At 39.2% G+C, this 17,323-nt stretch overlaps 1 protein-coding gene across 2 annotated transcripts in view; it reads left to right on the plus strand.

Annotated features, from left to right (window-relative positions):
• Window positions 1-10,811: 10,811 nt before the first annotated feature.
• SULT1C3 (sulfotransferase family 1C member 3) overlaps window positions 10,812-17,323 on the plus strand; it is a 48,356-nt gene continuing 41,844 nt past the window's right edge. For both annotated transcript variants that reach the window (XM_082744222.1, XM_082744223.1), the window contains exon 1: window positions 10,812-11,008. The gene's annotated coding sequence lies outside the window, so the exon portion shown is untranslated. The remainder of the gene's footprint in view (window positions 11,009-17,323) is intronic.

Raw genomic sequence — 17,323 nt, forward strand, 5'->3', positions numbered from 1 at the left:
TTTAATCTTCATCTTTACAGTCATATTCCATCTCTTCATTGTGTTTACCCTTATTTTTGTATATATAAAGTTTTCCTTTCTTTAAAATTTTGGAACGCAATTTCTTCTAACAGACCAAAATATACCCAAAATCAAGTGTGTGGCTCTGTTCTATTCATACACACACACACACACACACACACACACACACACACATATTTTCTCCTTTTTTCTGCCCACCCCCTACCCCCAGGTTCTGGTCTCTTCTGATTTGGTTAGTGTATGTTTTTCTGGGGTCGTTGCTATCCTTTTAGTGTTTTGTTCTCTCATTCATCTAGCCGTACCTGAATGAAATGACAAGACAGAAAAACTCACCTCAAAACAAAGAAAAAGAAGTAATACCAATAGATAGGGACCTAATCAAAATGGACATTAGTAGGTTGTCAGAACTAGAGTTCAGAATGACGATTATCGATGTGTTAGCTGGACTTGAAAAAAAGCATGGAAGATACTAGAGAATCTCTTCCTGGAGAAATAAAAGAACTAAAAACTAACTAAGTTGAAATCAAAGAAGCTATTAATGAGGTGAAAAAAATGGAGCCTCTTACTGCTAGGATAAATGAGACAGAAGAGAGAATTAGTGATATATAAGACCAAATGATGGAGAATGAAGAAGCTGAGCAAAAGGGAGACAAACAACTACTGGACCACAAGGGGAGAATTTGAGAGATAAGTGATACATTAAGATGAAACAATACTACAATAATTGGGATCCCAGCAGAAGAAGAAAGAGAGAGAGGGACAGAAAGTATATTGCAGCAAATTTTGCCAGAGAATTTTCCTAACTTGGTGAAGGGAACAAGCATCAAAATCCAGGAAGCACAGAGAACCCGAGTCAAAATCAATAAAAATAGGTCAACACCCCACCATCTAATAGTAAAACTTACAATTCTCAGTGACAAAGAGAAAATCCTGAAAATAGCTCAAGACAAGAGGTCTATAACATAGAATGGCAGAAATATTAAACTGACAGCAGACCTATCCAGAGACCTGGCAGGCCAGAAAGGAATGGCATGTTATATTCGGAACACTAAACAAGAAAAATATGCAGCCAAGAATACTATATCCACCTAGGCTGTCATTGAAAATAGAGATAAAAAGCTTCCAGGACAAAGAGAAACTAAAAAAGTTTGCAAACAGCAAACCAGCTCTACAGGATATACTGAAAGTGGTCGTCTAAGCAAATAGACACCCTAAAAGTAGTAGATCAGAAAGGAACAGAGACAATATACAGTAACAGTCACCTTACAGGCAATACAATGGCACAAAATTCATATCTTTCAATAGTTACTCTGAACATAAATGGGCTAAATGCTCCAATCAAAAGAGACAGGGTATCAGAATGGTTAAAAAAATAGGACCTATCAATATGCTGTCTACAAAAAACTCATTTTAGACCCAAAGACACCCCCAGATTTAAAGTAAGGGAGTGGAAAACAGTTTACCATGCTAATGGACACAAAAGAAAGCTGGGGTGGCAATCCTTATATCAGAAAATTAGATTTTAACCCAAAGACTATAATAAGATATGAGGAAGGACACCATATGATACTTAAAAGGTCTGTCCACCAAGAAGATCTAACTACCTATGCTCCTGACATGGGAGCAGCCAATAATGTAAACTAATTAATAACAAAATCAAAGAAACACATCAATCATAATATAATAATAGTAGGGGACTTTAACTCCCTCCTCACTCAAATGGACAATTCATCCAAGCAAAAGTTTAACAAGGAAATAAAGACCTTAAATGACACATTTATGTCCACATAAATGGACATCACAAATATATTCAGAACATTCCATCCCAAAGCAACAGAATACACATTCTTCTCTAGTGTACACAGAACATGCTCCAGAATAGATCACATTCTGGATCACAAATCGGGTCTCAATTGGCACCAAAAGAATGGGATCATTCCCTGCATATTTTCAGACCACAATGTTTTGAAACTAGAACCCAACCATAAGAGGAAAGTTGGAAAGAACTCAAATACATGGAGGCTAAAGAGCATCTTACTAAAAAATGAATTGGTCAACAGCAAATTAAAGAAGAATTGAAAAATTCATGGAAACAAATGAAAATTAAAACACAACTTCTCAAAATCTTTGGGACACAGCAAAGGTGATCCTGAGAGAAAAGTATATAGCAATACAAGCCTTTCTCAGGAAACAAAAAAAGTCTCAACTACACAGCCTAACCCTCCACCTAAAAGAGCTAGGTAAAGAACAGCAAATAAAACCTAAACCTGCCAGGAGAAGAGAAATAATAAATATCAGAGCAGAGATCGATGAAATAGAAACCAAAAGAATAGTAGAACAGATCAATAAAACTAGGAGTTGGTTCTTTGAAAGAATTAATAACATTGATAATCCCCTGGCAAGACTTACCAAAAAGAAAAGAGAAAGAACCCAAATTAATAAAATCACGAATGAAAGAGGAGAGATCACAACCAACACTGAAGAAATACTAACAATTATAAGAACATATTATGAGCAACAATATGCCAGAAAATTAGAGAATTTGGAAGAAATGGATGCATTCCTAGAGATGTATAACCAATGAAAACTGAGACAGGAAGAAATAGGAAGTCTGAATAGACCCATAACCAGTAAGGAAATTCAAGAAGTCATCAAAAGTCTCCCAAAAATCTCCCAAGAGCCTAGGGCCAGAAGGCTTCCCAGGGGAATTCTACCAAACCTTTAAAGAAGAATTAATTCCTATTCTCCTGAAACTGTTCCAAAAAATAGAAATGGAAGGAAAACTGCCAAACTCATTTTATGAGGCCAGCATTACCTGATCCCAAAACCAGATCCCAAAATCAGACAAAGACCCCATCAAAAAGGAGAATTACAGACCAATATCCCTGATGAACATGGATACCAAAATTCTCACCAAAATATTAGCCAATAAGATCCAACAGTACATTAAAAGAATTATTCACCATGACCAACTGGGATTTACTCCTAGACTGCAAGGTTGGTTCAACACCTGAAAATCAACGTGATATACTACATTAATAAAAGAAAGAACAAGAACCATATGATACTCTCAATAAATGCATAAAAAGCATTTGACAAAGTACAGCCTCCCTTCCTGATCAAAACTCTTCATAGTGTAGGGATAGAGGGCACATACCTCAATATCATCAAAACCATCTATGAAAAACCCACAGAAAATATCATTCTGAATGGGGAAAAATTGAGAACTTTTCCACTAAGGTCAGGAACATGGCAGGGATATCCACTAACACCACTGCTTCTCTACACAGTACTAGAAGCCTTAGCCTCAGCAATCAGACAACAAGAAGAAATAAAAGTTATCCAAATCAGCAAAGAAGCCAAACACTCATTTTTTGCAGATGGTATGATACTTTATGTGGAAATCCCAAAAGACTCTACTCCAAAACTGCTAGAACTCATACAGGAATTCAGAAACGTGTCAGGATATAAAATCAATGCACAGAAATCAGTTACATTTCTATACACCAACACAGAACAGAAGAAAGAGAAATTAAGGAGTCAATCCCATTAATGATTGCACCCAAAACCATAAGACACCTGGGAATAAATCTAACCAAAGAGGCAAAGAATCTGTACTCAGAAAACTATAGAAAACTCATGAAAGAATTTGAGGAAGACCAGAGAAATAGAAAAACATTCCATGTTTATGGATTGGAAGAATAAATATTGTGAAAATGTCGATGGTACCTAGAGCAATCTACACATTTAATGCAATCCCTATCAAAATACCATCAACTTTTTTCAAAGAAATAGAACAAATACTAAAATTTCTATGGAACCAGAAAAGACATAGCCAGAGGGATGCTGACAAAGAAAGTCAAAGCTGGAGGCATCACAATTTCAGACTTCAAGCTCTATTACAAAGCTGTCATCATCAAAACAGTATGGTAATGGCACAAAAACGGACACATAGATCAACTGAACAGAATAGAGAGTCCAGAAATGGACCCTCAACTCTATGGTCAACTACTCTTCGACAAAACAGGAAAGAATGTCCAATGGAAAAAAAGGAAGTCTCTTCAACAAATGGTGTTGGAAAAATTAGACAGCCACATACAAAAGAATTAAACTGGACCATTTCCTTATACCACACACACAAAAATAGACTCAAAATGGAAGAAAGACCTAAATGTGAGACAGAAATTCATCAAAATCCTTGAGGAGAATACAGGCAGCAACCTCTTCAACCTCAGCTGCAGCAACTTCTTCCTAGAAACATCACCAAAGGCAAGGGAAGCAAGGGCAAACTATTAGGACTTCATCAAGGTCAAAAGCTTTTGCATAGCAAAGGAAACAGTTAATAGAACCAAAAGACAACTGACAGAAGGGGAGAAGATATTCAGAAATGACATGTCAGCTAAAGGGCTAGTATCCAAAATCTAGAAAGACCCTATCAAACTCAACACTCACAGAACAAATAATCCAATCCAGAAATGGGCAGAAGACATGAACAGATATTTCTGCAAAGAAGACATCCAAATGGACACCAGATACGTGACAAAGTGCTCCACATCACTCGGCTTCAGGGAAACACAAATCAAAACCATAGTGAGATACCACCTCACACCAGTCAGAATGGCCACCAATTAACAAGTCAGGAAATGACAGGTGTTGGTGAGGATGCAGGGAAAGGGGAACCCTCCTACACTGTTTGTGGGAATGCAAGCTGGTACAGCCACTCTGGAAAATAGTATGGAGATTCCTCAAAAAGTTGAAAATACAGCTACCCTACAACCCAGCAATTGCACTACTGGGTATTCACCCTAAAGATACAAGTGTAGTGATCCAAAGGGACACGTGAATCCCAGGGTTTTTAATAGCAATGTCCACAATAGTCAAACTATTGAAGGAGCCTAGATGTCTATCAACAGATGAATGGATAAAGAAATGTGGTACACACACACACACACACACATACACACACGTGGGAATATTATGCAGCCATCAAAACCCCTGAAATCATGCCATTTGCAATGACATGGTTGGAACTAGAGGGTATTATGCAAAGCAAAATAAATCAATCAGAGAAAGACAATTATCACATGATCTCTCTGATATGAGGAATTTGACAAATAAGACAGAGGATCATAAGGGAAGGGAGGGAATAATGAAACAAAATGAAACCAGAGAGGATACAAATACACACACACAGACACACACATACACACACACACACATGCATACATGGATTACTAGTCATTAAAAAGAATGAAATCTTGCCATTTCCAATGACATGGATGGAACTAGTGGGTATTATGCTAAGTGAAATAAGTCAGTTAGAGAAAGCCAAGTGATATATGATTTCACTCATATTGGAATTTAAGAAACAAGACTTTTGAACATAGGGGAAGGGGAAGGGAAGGAAATATAGGATAAAAATGGAGAAGGAGCCAAACCATAAGATATTCTTCCCCATAGGGAATAAACTGAAGGTTGCTGTGGGGAATGTGAGTGCAGGAGTGGGGTGGTTGGGTGAGAAGTCTTAGGGAGGATACTTGATGTAGTAAGCTCTGGGTGTTACACACATCTGATGAATTACTGAATTCTACTTGAAGCTAATAATGATATATATGTTAACTAACTTGAATTTAAATTTAAAAAAATCAGGGGCTAACACTTGAACCAAATAAATCTGACATCTTACCACAGTCTTCCTATTAAAATGAATCAATTCTTAATGATTCCTAAGGAGGCAATGGTTTGAAGGTAAAAAGAAATCAAAGAATTGGAGAGTTAAATTATTTAAAATCTCAAAATAAAAAAGCTCTTCCAAAGCAGAACACAAACCCCAGAAGCCATAAAGGAAAATATTGACACTTTAAGCATGTAAATATTTATATATAATAACTTCAGGATAGATATGCCACAAAGCTAAAAGACAAATAACAAACTGGGGGGAAAAAAAACACTGAAATATACGTGCAAGATATTTGCTTTCTTAGATGTAAATGGCTTTTACAAACAAGGTATGTTTCTCCTCAGAGACTGATAAACATCACAAAGTTGGAGAACATCAAGTACCAAAAGAGGTATGATGAAGCCGTCACATGCTCATCCTGTAGTGAGAGTGTACTCCTTTGTTTGGAGGAAATTTGGCTGTATCTATCAAAATTTTATTTGTTTTTTTAAAGATTTTATTTATTTATTTGAGAGAGAGAGAGCACAAAAGGGGAGAAGGTGAAAGGGAGAAACAGACTCCCTATGGAGCTGGAAGTCTGATGTGGGACTCGATCTCAGGCCTCCAGGATCATGACATGAGTCAAAGCAGTCGCTTAACCAACTGAGCCAGCCAGGCATCCTCAAAATTTTAAAGGTACATTTCCCTGCCCTGCAATCTGCATTGCAGACCTGATCATGAAACTTTACAAAACGCATATCAAAAAAATCCTCTACAGCATAGGCGACTGCTTAAATAAACTATGGGTGCATCTATCTAATGGAATAAAGACGACTCCTGTAAAAAAGTGGATGAGAAGGAACATCTGTAAGCACTCATATCAAAAGATACATGGACTATATTATGTTTTTAAAAAGCAAGATATAGGGGCGCCTGGAAGGCTCAGTCAGTAAAGCATCTGACTCTTGATGTTGGTTCAGGTCATCATATTAGGGTTGTGAGATTGAGCCCCAATTTGGGCTCTGTGCTCAGAGGGATGTCTGCTGGAGATTCTTTCTCCTTCTCCCTCTGCCCCTCCCCCCCAAATAAATAAATAAAATTTTTTTAAAAGCAAGGAACAGAGCAGTGTGTTTAGGATGATCTCTTCTGGATAAACGAAATAAAATAGAGGAGAGAAAGAAACAAAGGTGATTGATAAGTGATAGATGATAGATAGATAGTAGACCTACAGACATATATGTGTAACTTTTTTTTATTAACATATAATGTATTATTTGCCCCAGGGGTACAGGTCTGTGAATCATCAGGCTTACTGAGTTCACAGCACTCACCATAGCACATACCATCCCCGATGTTCATAACTCAGCCACCCTATCCTTCCCCACCTACAGCAACCCTCAGTTTGTCTCCTGAGATGAAGAGTCTTTTAGGGTTTGTCTCCCTCCATGGTCCCATCTTGTTTCATTTTTTCCCTCCTTGTCCCCCATGACCCCCACCCCCACCCTGCCTCTCAAATTCCTCAAGAGTAACTTTTTAATGGAAAGATACACTAGAAACCATGGACAATTGTTTACCTTCAGTGAGAAGAACTGAGACTAGAAATAGAAGGAAGAAAGATTACTTTCCATTCTATATTGCCTTTGCATTCTTAAATTTTTTCTTACTTTCAGTTTTCAATAAATGTTAACAAGTTTATAGCCCATGGAATTATGTCAACTTCCTTTTTTTTTTTCTACACTTTGGAGATTTTTTTAACTGAATAAATATTATTAATCTTTTAAGTCTATCAAGCTATCAAGTTTGTACATAAATGTATTCATTCATTCATTCAATAAACATGTGCTGGGTGTCTACAATGTGCCAGCCACTGTTCCAGTGACTTGGGACAAAAAGTCACCAAAGCACAACCCAGCCCTTAAGATGCTTATGGTCTTATTGGTGAGGGAGAGATGTTCAGTAAGAGATTTACTGACAACATGTTAAGTGACATCACAGATGATATCATAAAATGTCATGGAAACACAGAGAGGAGAGGGATGACCCTACATCCCCTCTTTGCCCAGGAAATAACAATCTTAAATCCACTGTCCTGTGAGAATTGCTGAAAGTATCCCCTTTCACTCCAGTAAGTGATAAATTATATGAGGAGAAGGCCACAAAACAGCTTAGATCAGGGATACAGTCAAGGAAGACTACCAAAGAAAAGGAAGCTTCAGCTGAGTCTTAAGAATGTCTATAGTAGTTTGCTAGTACTGATACAAAAAATATTGTACACTGAGTGATTCAAACAACATAATATATTTTCTTACAGTTCTAGAGGTTAGAAATCCAAGATCAAGATATTACCAGGTTTGTTTTTTCCTGAGGCCTCTCTCCTTGGCTTGTAGACAGCTGCCATCTTTCTGTGTCCTCACATGTTCTTCCCTCTGTGTGCTCTCTGCCCTACTCAACTCCCTTATAAGAACACAAGTCAGATTGGATTAGAGTCCTCCCTAATTACTTCATTTTAACTAATTAAAGACCTCATCACTAAATACACATTCTGAAGTACTAAGGGTTAGAACTTCAATGTGTGAATTTGGGGAGACACAGTTGAACCTATAATAAGATCCTGGCCAGAAACTAAGTTGGTGATGGTCCAGGCAGAGGCAATAGTATCTTGCTAAAGATCACAATGCAAATACCATTTTCTCTTGACCTTTAGCAAATGTCTCTGAATTTATTTCTAGAAATCTCTTTCAAACTGGCTAGTTCCCAGCTACACATGCCAAGGGTGGTTACAAGCTGAGGGCCAGGCACGTCCAAGCCATCCAGGAGAGACTCTTTATGTTCATTTTCCTGCTTGGTTAAGAGAGAGAGTCCTACCTATAGCATTGCTGGGAAAAGTCTCCATGTCATCATCATGGGTGTCCAACCACCCAAGGCTTATTTGGTTCTAGTTCAACTCTAGAGCAAGATCAGGTGCTTTTTCCCAACCCAGCCATCCAACTTGACAATCATGAGTCTCCCCTTGAAGGGACATGAACCCCACTAAAATCCCAAGGTCCCTAGAATAACTCCAGGATCCATCCCCACAGACTCCCTCTCTTACACACTGTCCTATAACCTCCCCTCAAAACTAGGACCAATAATAGGCACTAGAGACATGCAGATAGGAGGGCTCTTATCTCAGGAAGTTCAGTAATTACAGAAGAATCTATTAAGGAAATACACATTGGGGTAGCAAGTTCCCTGGGAGTCAGACTTCATCTCTAAGAAAAGTTTACTTTCCTCCCCTAAAAAGTTTTTTGTTTTGTTTCATTTTGGTTTCAGATACAAACATCTTAAATTATAGACCTGTCCCTTTCTGAGAAATGAGTTTCACTCAACTGCATTTTTCCTCTTCACCTGTAAAGAAGGACAAAGTCAGTGGGCAGCTCCAGCAGCCACTCCCCACAGTCCATATATGTATTCACAGGTTCCCACATGCTCTCTATTTCCTCATGATCAGGTAAAAATTTTTGCTAATCCTTTTGTTGTTGTCTACATTTGAGCTCACGTCCACCAATGATGAAATCATGTGACGTCCCGCAAATAACTGAGTAGTGAGTCTGACTCTACGCTTCTATTGTGGAAAGAAATTAAAGACCATTGCAGGTTTCCAAATGGTAAATCAATACACCCCAACAGGTGTATTCATTGAAAAGAATCCAACAGATAAGGCAGCTGGGATCTGCTACTGGTTCTTTCCCCATTGACACCACAAGTCTGTAATAGCATTAGCCAGAGTACATGTTCCCATAACTGTTGCCAAAACTTGTCCTCCAGAATGAGCCTATGTAGATTATACATAGATTACCCCAAGGCTGAACAAATTCCAATGATTAATTATTTGACTGCAGAAGAGTTTCTGAGATGCTCTTGCTCTCGCTGCTCTTGCTCCTGTCCCCTAACAACCCTTTTCCAACAGCAACCAGTGTGTTCCCTGTCTGGTGTAAATCTCCGCTCTGATTTTAAGCAAGGGACTCAAACCCTTCAAAGGAGCCATCTTAATTTAGAACTAAACCCACACTCACTTTCAGTCCCAAAGTCTACTTTATCTAATCCCCATCTACATTTCTGAGCTAGCCCCTGGTCAGTACACTGGAGACTCTAGCCCTCTATTGGCTCAGGAGCAGTTAAGCCCTGAGTCTTGGGACTTGCAGTTCTGTCGACCTGGTATTCTCTGGTCAAGGCTGTTTGCCAGCCTGGCCTCCTTCAAGCCTGAATTCCACCATCTTCAAGAGCACTTCCATGAATCTCAGCTTCTTAGCCATGACCCCATTGTTCTCCCTCTCTAGCTTTCCTTATTTCTTCATAGCACAACATCTGCTACAGTCTTATCACTTTGTTATCTGTCTCCCTGTACCAGGTGTGAAGCTTCATCCCACCACACCAATACTCAGGAGATGCCTGGGACATGGAAGGTACTCAGTAGAATAAAATCATTTTTCCACTTACAGTGGAATAAAATCCTAAGAAATGTAGCTATCCCTTTGTGAAATAAATAAAAACAAGCAGATTTTTTTAAAGGTGCAAGATAACCACTCAGTGTGTCCACAAAGACATTTTATGATAATGGAATTATGTGAGGCTCCCAGGTAGTTCAATTAAACAAGCAAAACAAAATAAAAATTCTTAGTTTGCAATTATCAATAAATAGAATTCTAAACAAAGAAAGTTGATTGCAGTTTTAACCTTTAACTTATATTCTATCAGAGCATTGTCTACATTATAAGCCAGGGATGGCAAGAAGTTTTCTTCTTTTAGCCAAATATTATCAACTGGAAGTGACTCTCTGGAAAAATTTTTAAGGAGGATTCTGAGAACACATCTGGGTTCATTGGACCCCAATCAATTATCAAAGTACACTGTGGTACACTGTGCATACCACATAATTACTCCTTGTAATTCCAAATCTGCAATTCCAAAATAGTTTGCCAGCACCAGAAAATAGGCAGCCATAAAGCCAAAACAGTTTGGAATCAAAGGTCTGTCTGTGTCATCAGTAAGATCTGCAGGAGATAATCACCCAGGCTTTCATTGGTTACTTCCTTCACCTCCTCTTTCCATTGTCAAGTGCTTATACGTAGCCTGATCCTTGACCTGCCTTAAGCAGGTCCTATATCAAGGGAACAAAGGGACAGGATCAATGTTAGTCCTTCAATGGCCCTCCTAATCTGTGGCACACATCTGAGGCTACAGGGACAAAGCATTCTGGAGGAAAAGCCTAAAGGAAACAGAGTCATCGAGTGTCAACAAACAGAAAGAAAAGATCAAGGTCTCCTAAACCCACTCACCTGGAATCTTGTAAGTACTGCCTGAACGTCCTTAGATGGAATTACTAGATTTGTTCTTCTAAGAGGAAAGAGAGAAAGGTCAGAAAGATGGGAGAAAAATAGATTATTTTCTCCAGCTCATAAAGGAAAAACATGTTTTTCAAAGATCTAAAGGGGAAAAAAATACTTTTCTGCCCCCAGTCCCAAATTTCTCAAGGCCTCTGTCCATTGGTCCTACAGTGGCTTTATTAAATTAAAGTATAACTCTTTCCTCAGAGTTAAGTTAAATCCCCCCTGAGCACACCATTACCAGGTCCTTCCCCTCCCTGCAGGTGGGAAACACTGCCGGTCCACCTCCCTGGAGAAAGGTTCCCAATCTGTGTCTGTCAGACAATGTCAGCCACCCTAAGACAGGGGTCAGACCAACCAAGGACAGTTGGATCCCAGGTTCTCTGCCAAGGGTGTCACCTGAGCCTATTCACTGAAAATTGTTTAGAAAAAATCAAAGGGCAAAGTGACAGCAGATTCAGAAGGCCAGGTAAAGCCTGCAGGGCTGACCACAGGCCTTCTTTGCTTTTCTGTGGCTGCAGAAAAATTCCCTCCCCCAATTTACCATCTTCAGAAAAGATTCCAGCTAGGTAATCATAGACACTTTGTTCTGACCTTCTGGAATCACTGAAGTTCTGGCAAAGTTCCTTATCACGGGAGTGGGAGAGCAATGAGCAGAAGAAGGGTACCAGGCATCTTGGAGGCTCAGCCCAGGTAGTTGTGACATTCCAAAGCCACAGGAGAAACCCGAGCCTGAGGCTGAGGAGACCAAGGGAGTGTATAATCTACATCTTGCATAACCAGGCTCAAAGTTTCTATAGTAGCTCACCCTTTAACTCAGTTGACCTGTTACTAAAGCCTCCCTTACGCACCCGAAGATGCCAGACTTTCGTGGTGGAGCAATCCCTGTGTGGCCAGCATGATCAAGTCATAAAACATCCCTGTCACCTTCCAGAGCTGAATCCCTCCCCTCAAGTGTGCACTGCTAGTGTTCTGGAGGGACCTGCCCCCCAGTAGCCTCCCAGTAACAGAAGGCTATTCTATAGGACAGTGTGGGTTCCTGGGCACTTCACCTTGTCTTGGAGCTCAACAAAGTTGTATGGAAATGCAATAAATAGATAGATGGGGAAGCAAGATATATCCCTGACCCAAAGGTACACATTCATATTCTACCAGGATGGGGGACCAGAACAAGGGGTCTGTGGTGGGCTCCCATGGGCTAAGTGTTCCGGGCAGGTCCTGTCTGACACATGCCTCCCCTGGCTTAGCTGTGATTGAGGTTGTACCCAGAGGACCTGAAACTCCCTTGGGACCAGGATGAAACTCCCACCTCCACAGGGTACAAGAGAGCAGGCCACATGTCATCTCCATTTTCCCCCAAGGAAATCCACAGACTAAGGCTTTGTCTCTAAGTAATAGCAGGGATGACATACATTTGGGGTCAGGATTGTGCAGACGCAAGCTGTGATTCAAGAAGAAAAATATGTGTCTTCCAATTTGGTGGGTGAATAAACAAGTTCAAATCCATTTAATGACAAAACAAAAATCAGGCTCCCACCCTGTGCCAGTCATCAGACTAGCACTAGAGGCACCAAGATGAATAGAACATTTTTCCTGTGACCAGGAAGCTGAAATGAGTTTGTTAACAGAGTTTCAGGGCAAAGTTTGCTTCAGTATCACTGTTTTCCTATGTCATGGAAAATTTTCACCAAACTTAACATGTTTAGATGATCTTTTAATTTAAGAAATAATTTTGTTTTTAAATAAATGTTATTTATTTTTTTACTCAGTGTAAGAAGCTTAAAAAGTTTAAACATGTACTCAGGGAGGTCTTTCTGCCAGTTTACAGAATAATGGTTTTTACTTAAACCAAAAATAATAGATTAAGGAACTTCCTGTTCCAATAACAGACAAGATTACTTGAAAATCCTGCCAATGCAAACACCAACAAATTCTGTTACATACAACAGACATTCTATTAAATGTGGAACTGAGCACAGAGAAAGAACAGGACATTTTAAAGTACCTGGGGAAAAAGTTTGGCATAGCAGGACACTGGCTCTGGGTGTGGTGGGTAAAATGCCCATCTCCGTCTTAAAGCTTAGGAAGGTCAGGAATGGAGACCTCAGGGAACCTGAAATACAGCTCTTTTGTGAACTTGGATTCTTCAAAGTGCTCTGGAGAAAACCGGCCTCTGTACCAGGAAATAGTGAGGAAACTTAACTACTGTCATTCTGGGTTGTGGATGAAAACGAAGTGTCCCCTTGGAATTTGTAAGCTTGGGTCTGTGCTACAGATCAAATTATACAACACACTTGGCCCAATAACTTAATATAAAAATAAATCACAGATTAGTAATACCCCTGGGCCACCTAGCAGGGGCACATCCAAAACCTGGACCAGACCACAGAAGACTCTGACACATGTCCCCACAGAAAATGAACTCACAGCCCCAAATTAAAAACTCATTAGAAAGGACCAGCAGAAAGGACAAAAGCATATGAACACTTCTTAGAACTTTAATATAGAAATATAAATATAGAAAGCCATCAATACTTTTAAGTATAGATAAGGCATAGCCAAAGGGAGAATTATATGTTTAGAGAAGTAAATACCCAGAACAAGCATATAGTGGCAGAACATCTTTTTTAAAAGCTAGACAAAATATTTTTCAAATACGAATTTTAAAATGTATTGTTGCAGCAAAACTTTAGGGAAAATCCATAACCATGAAAGCTCCCCAGGAAGATAAAAGTGCGTTGGGGGGAAGGTGTCCGAAGTTGAGCTCTGATGCTGACACCAATGGGAGTGGAGAGCTAGTAAAGAAAGCCCAGCGTCACACAAGGTGGGGAGTCTGAGAAGAGACAGAACTCCTAGAAGAGCCCACCCTGAGAAGAGGTGCAGCAAGAGAACTCCCTGGTCTTGGGTTGGGGATTGGGAAGAAGGAGAAGAAATCTCCCTGCTCATGAAAAAACCACCTGCTGGCTGTCACCTGTGTTAGAAGCCCATGCTCCTACTATCTAGGTGTCAGAAAAACAAATGAGACTTGTTTTTCTCTTATATTTTTCTTTATAAATTTTAAAACTACATAGAAATTTTTTAAATAGTTCAAAGAATACCTACAAACATTCACCCAGATTCAGCAACTAATAAGATTTTTCTGCACTCATTCCCCTCCATCTGCCCTCTACATATATGTATAGGTACACACACCCATATATACAAATAAATGTACACTATTTTAAGGAAACATCAGGCTGTAAGTTGAAGTCACTCTGACACTGCACCCCCTGCATACTTCAGCTGATATTTCCTAAAAGTAAGGATATTCTACTCTCTTATCATAACACTACTAAACATACAGTCTGGGCAAATTTCCCCAACTGTCCCAATAATGTCCTTTAATGCTGTTTTTTTTTCTTTTCCTATTCAGAATTCAGTTAAGTTCCTTGCATTGCATTTTTTCTTTTTTTTAATTAAAATTATTTATTTTTTAAATAAACATATAATATATTTTTATCCCCAGGGGTACAGGTCTGTGAATCACCAGGTTCACACATTTCACAGCACTCATCATAGCACATACCCTCCCCAATGTCCATATCCCAACCACCATCTCCCGTCCCCCCTCCCCCCAGCAACCCTCAGTCTTTTTTTGAGATTGAGTCTTTTATGGTTTGTTTCCCTCCCAAACCCACCTTCTTTCATTTTTTCTTTTCCTTCCCCCCAACCCCCCACATTGCATCTCCACTTCTTCATATCAGGGAGATCATATGATAGTTGTCTTCCTCCGATTGACTTATTTCACTAAGCATGATACCATCCAGTTCCATCCACGTCGTCACAAATGGCAAGATTTCATTTCTTTTAATGGCTGCATAGTATTCCACGGTGTATATAAACCACATATTCTTTATCCATTCATCTGTTGATGGACATCTAGGTTCTGTCCATAGTTTGGCCATGGGGACATTGCTGCTATGAACATTCGGTTGCACGTGCCCCTTGGGAGCACCACGTTTGTATCTTTAGGATATATACCCAGTAGTGCAATTGCTGGGTCATATGGTAGCTCTATTTTCAGCTTTTTGAGGAACCTCCATGCTGTTGTCCAGAGTGGTTGCACCAGCTTGCTTTCCCACCAACAGTGTAGGAGGGTTCCACTTTCTCTGCATCCTCGCCAGCATCTGTCATTTCCTGTCTTGTTAATTTTAGCCATCCTGACTGGTGTGAGGTGGTATCTCATTGCGGTTTTGATTTGTATTTTTCTGGTACTGAGTGATGTGGAGTACTTTTTCATGTGTCTGTTGGCCATCTGGATGTCTTCTTTGCAGAAATGTCTGTTCATGTCCTCTGCCCATTTCTTGATTGGATTTTTTGTTCTTTGGGTGTTGAGTTTGCTAAGCTCTTTATAGATTTTGGATAGTAGCCCTTAACCTGATATGTCGTTTGCGAATATCTTCTCGCATTCTGTCAGTTGTCTTTTAGTTTTGTTAACTGTTTCCTTTGATGTGCAAAAGCTTATTATTTTGATGAAGTCCCAATAGTTCATTTTTGCCCTTGCTTCTGTTGTCTTTGGCAATGTTCCTAGGAAGAAGTTGCTGTGGTTGAGGTCAAAGAGGTTGCTGCCTGTGTTCTCCTCAAGGATTTTGATGGATTCCTTTCTCCCATTGAGGTCCTTCATCCATTTTGAGTCTATTTTTGTGTGTGGTGTAAGGAAATAATCCAATTTCATTTTTCTGCATGTGGCTGTCCAATTTTCCCAGCACAATTTGTTGAAGAGACTGTCTATTTTCCATTAGATATTCCTTCTTGCTTTGTCAAAGATTAGTTGACTGTAGAGTTGAGGGTCTATTTCTGGGCTCTCTATTCTGTTCCATTGATCTATGTGTCTGTTTTTGTGCCAGTACCACACTGTCTTGATGATGACATCTTTGTAATAGAGCTTGAAGTCTGGAATTGTGATGCCACCAACTTTGGCTTTCTTTTTCAATATTCCTTCGGCTATTCGAGGTCTTTTCTGGTTCCATATAAATTTTAGGATTGTTTGTTCTATTTCTTTGAAAAAAATGAATGGTATTTTGATAAGGATTGCATTAAATGTATAGATTGCTTTAGGTAGCATAGACACTTTCACACTACTTATTCTTCCAATCCATGAGCATAGAACATTTTTCCATTTCTTTGTGTCTTCCTCAATTTCTTTCATGAGTACTTTATAGTTTTCTGAGTATAGATTCTGTGCCTCTTTGGTTAGGTTTATTCCTAGGTATCTTAGTTTTGGGTGCAATTGTAAATGGGCTTGACTCCTTAATTTCTCTTTCTTCTGTCTTGTTGTTGGTGTAGAGAAATACAACTGATTTCTGTGCATTTCATTTTATATCCTGATACTTTACTGAATTCCTATACAAGTTCTAGCAGTTTTGGAGTGGAGTCCTTTGGGTTTTCCATATATAGTATCATATCATCTGTGAAGAGTGATAGTTTGACTTCTTCTTTGCCTATTTGGATGCCTTTAATTTCCTTTTGTTGTCTGATTGCTGGGACTAGGACTTCTAGTACTATGTTGCATAGCAGTGGTGATAATGGACATCCCTGCCATGTTGCTGACCTCAGCGGAAAAGCTTTCAGTTTTTCTCCATTGAGAATGATATTTGCGGTGAGTTTTTCATAGATGGCTTTGATAACATTGAGGTATGTGCCCTCTATCCCTACACTTTGAAGAGTTTTAATCAGGAAGGGATGCTGCACTTTGTCAAGTGCTTTTACAGCATCTATTGAAAGTATCATATAGTTCTTATTTTTTCTTTTATTAATGCATTGTATCACATTATTGATTTGTGGATGTTGAACCAACCTTGCAGCCCTGGAATAAATCCCACTTGGTCATGGTGAATAATCCTTTTAATGTACTGTTGAATCCTATTGGTGAGTATTTTGGTGAGAATTTTTGCATCTGTGTTCATTAAGGATATGGGTCTGTAATTCTCTTTTATGATGGGATCCTTGTCTGGTTTTGGGATCAAGGTGATGCTGGCCTCATAAAATGAGTTTGAAAGTTTTCCTTCCATTTCTATTTTTTGGAACAGTTTCAGGAGAATAGGAATTAATTCTTCTTTAAATGTTTGATAGAATTCCCCTGGGAAGCCATCTGGCCCTGGGCTTTTTTGTTTGTTTGGAGATTTTTGATGACTGTTTTAATCTCCTTACTGGTTATGGGTCTGTTCAGGTTTTGTATTTCTTCCTGGTTCAGTTGTGGTAGTTTATATGTCTCTAGAAATGTATCCATTTCTTCCAG

Source organism: Mustela nivalis, assembly GCF_964662115.1.
Source record: "Mustela nivalis genome assembly, chromosome: 8".
Taxonomy (NCBI): domain Eukaryota; kingdom Metazoa; phylum Chordata; class Mammalia; order Carnivora; family Mustelidae; genus Mustela; species Mustela nivalis.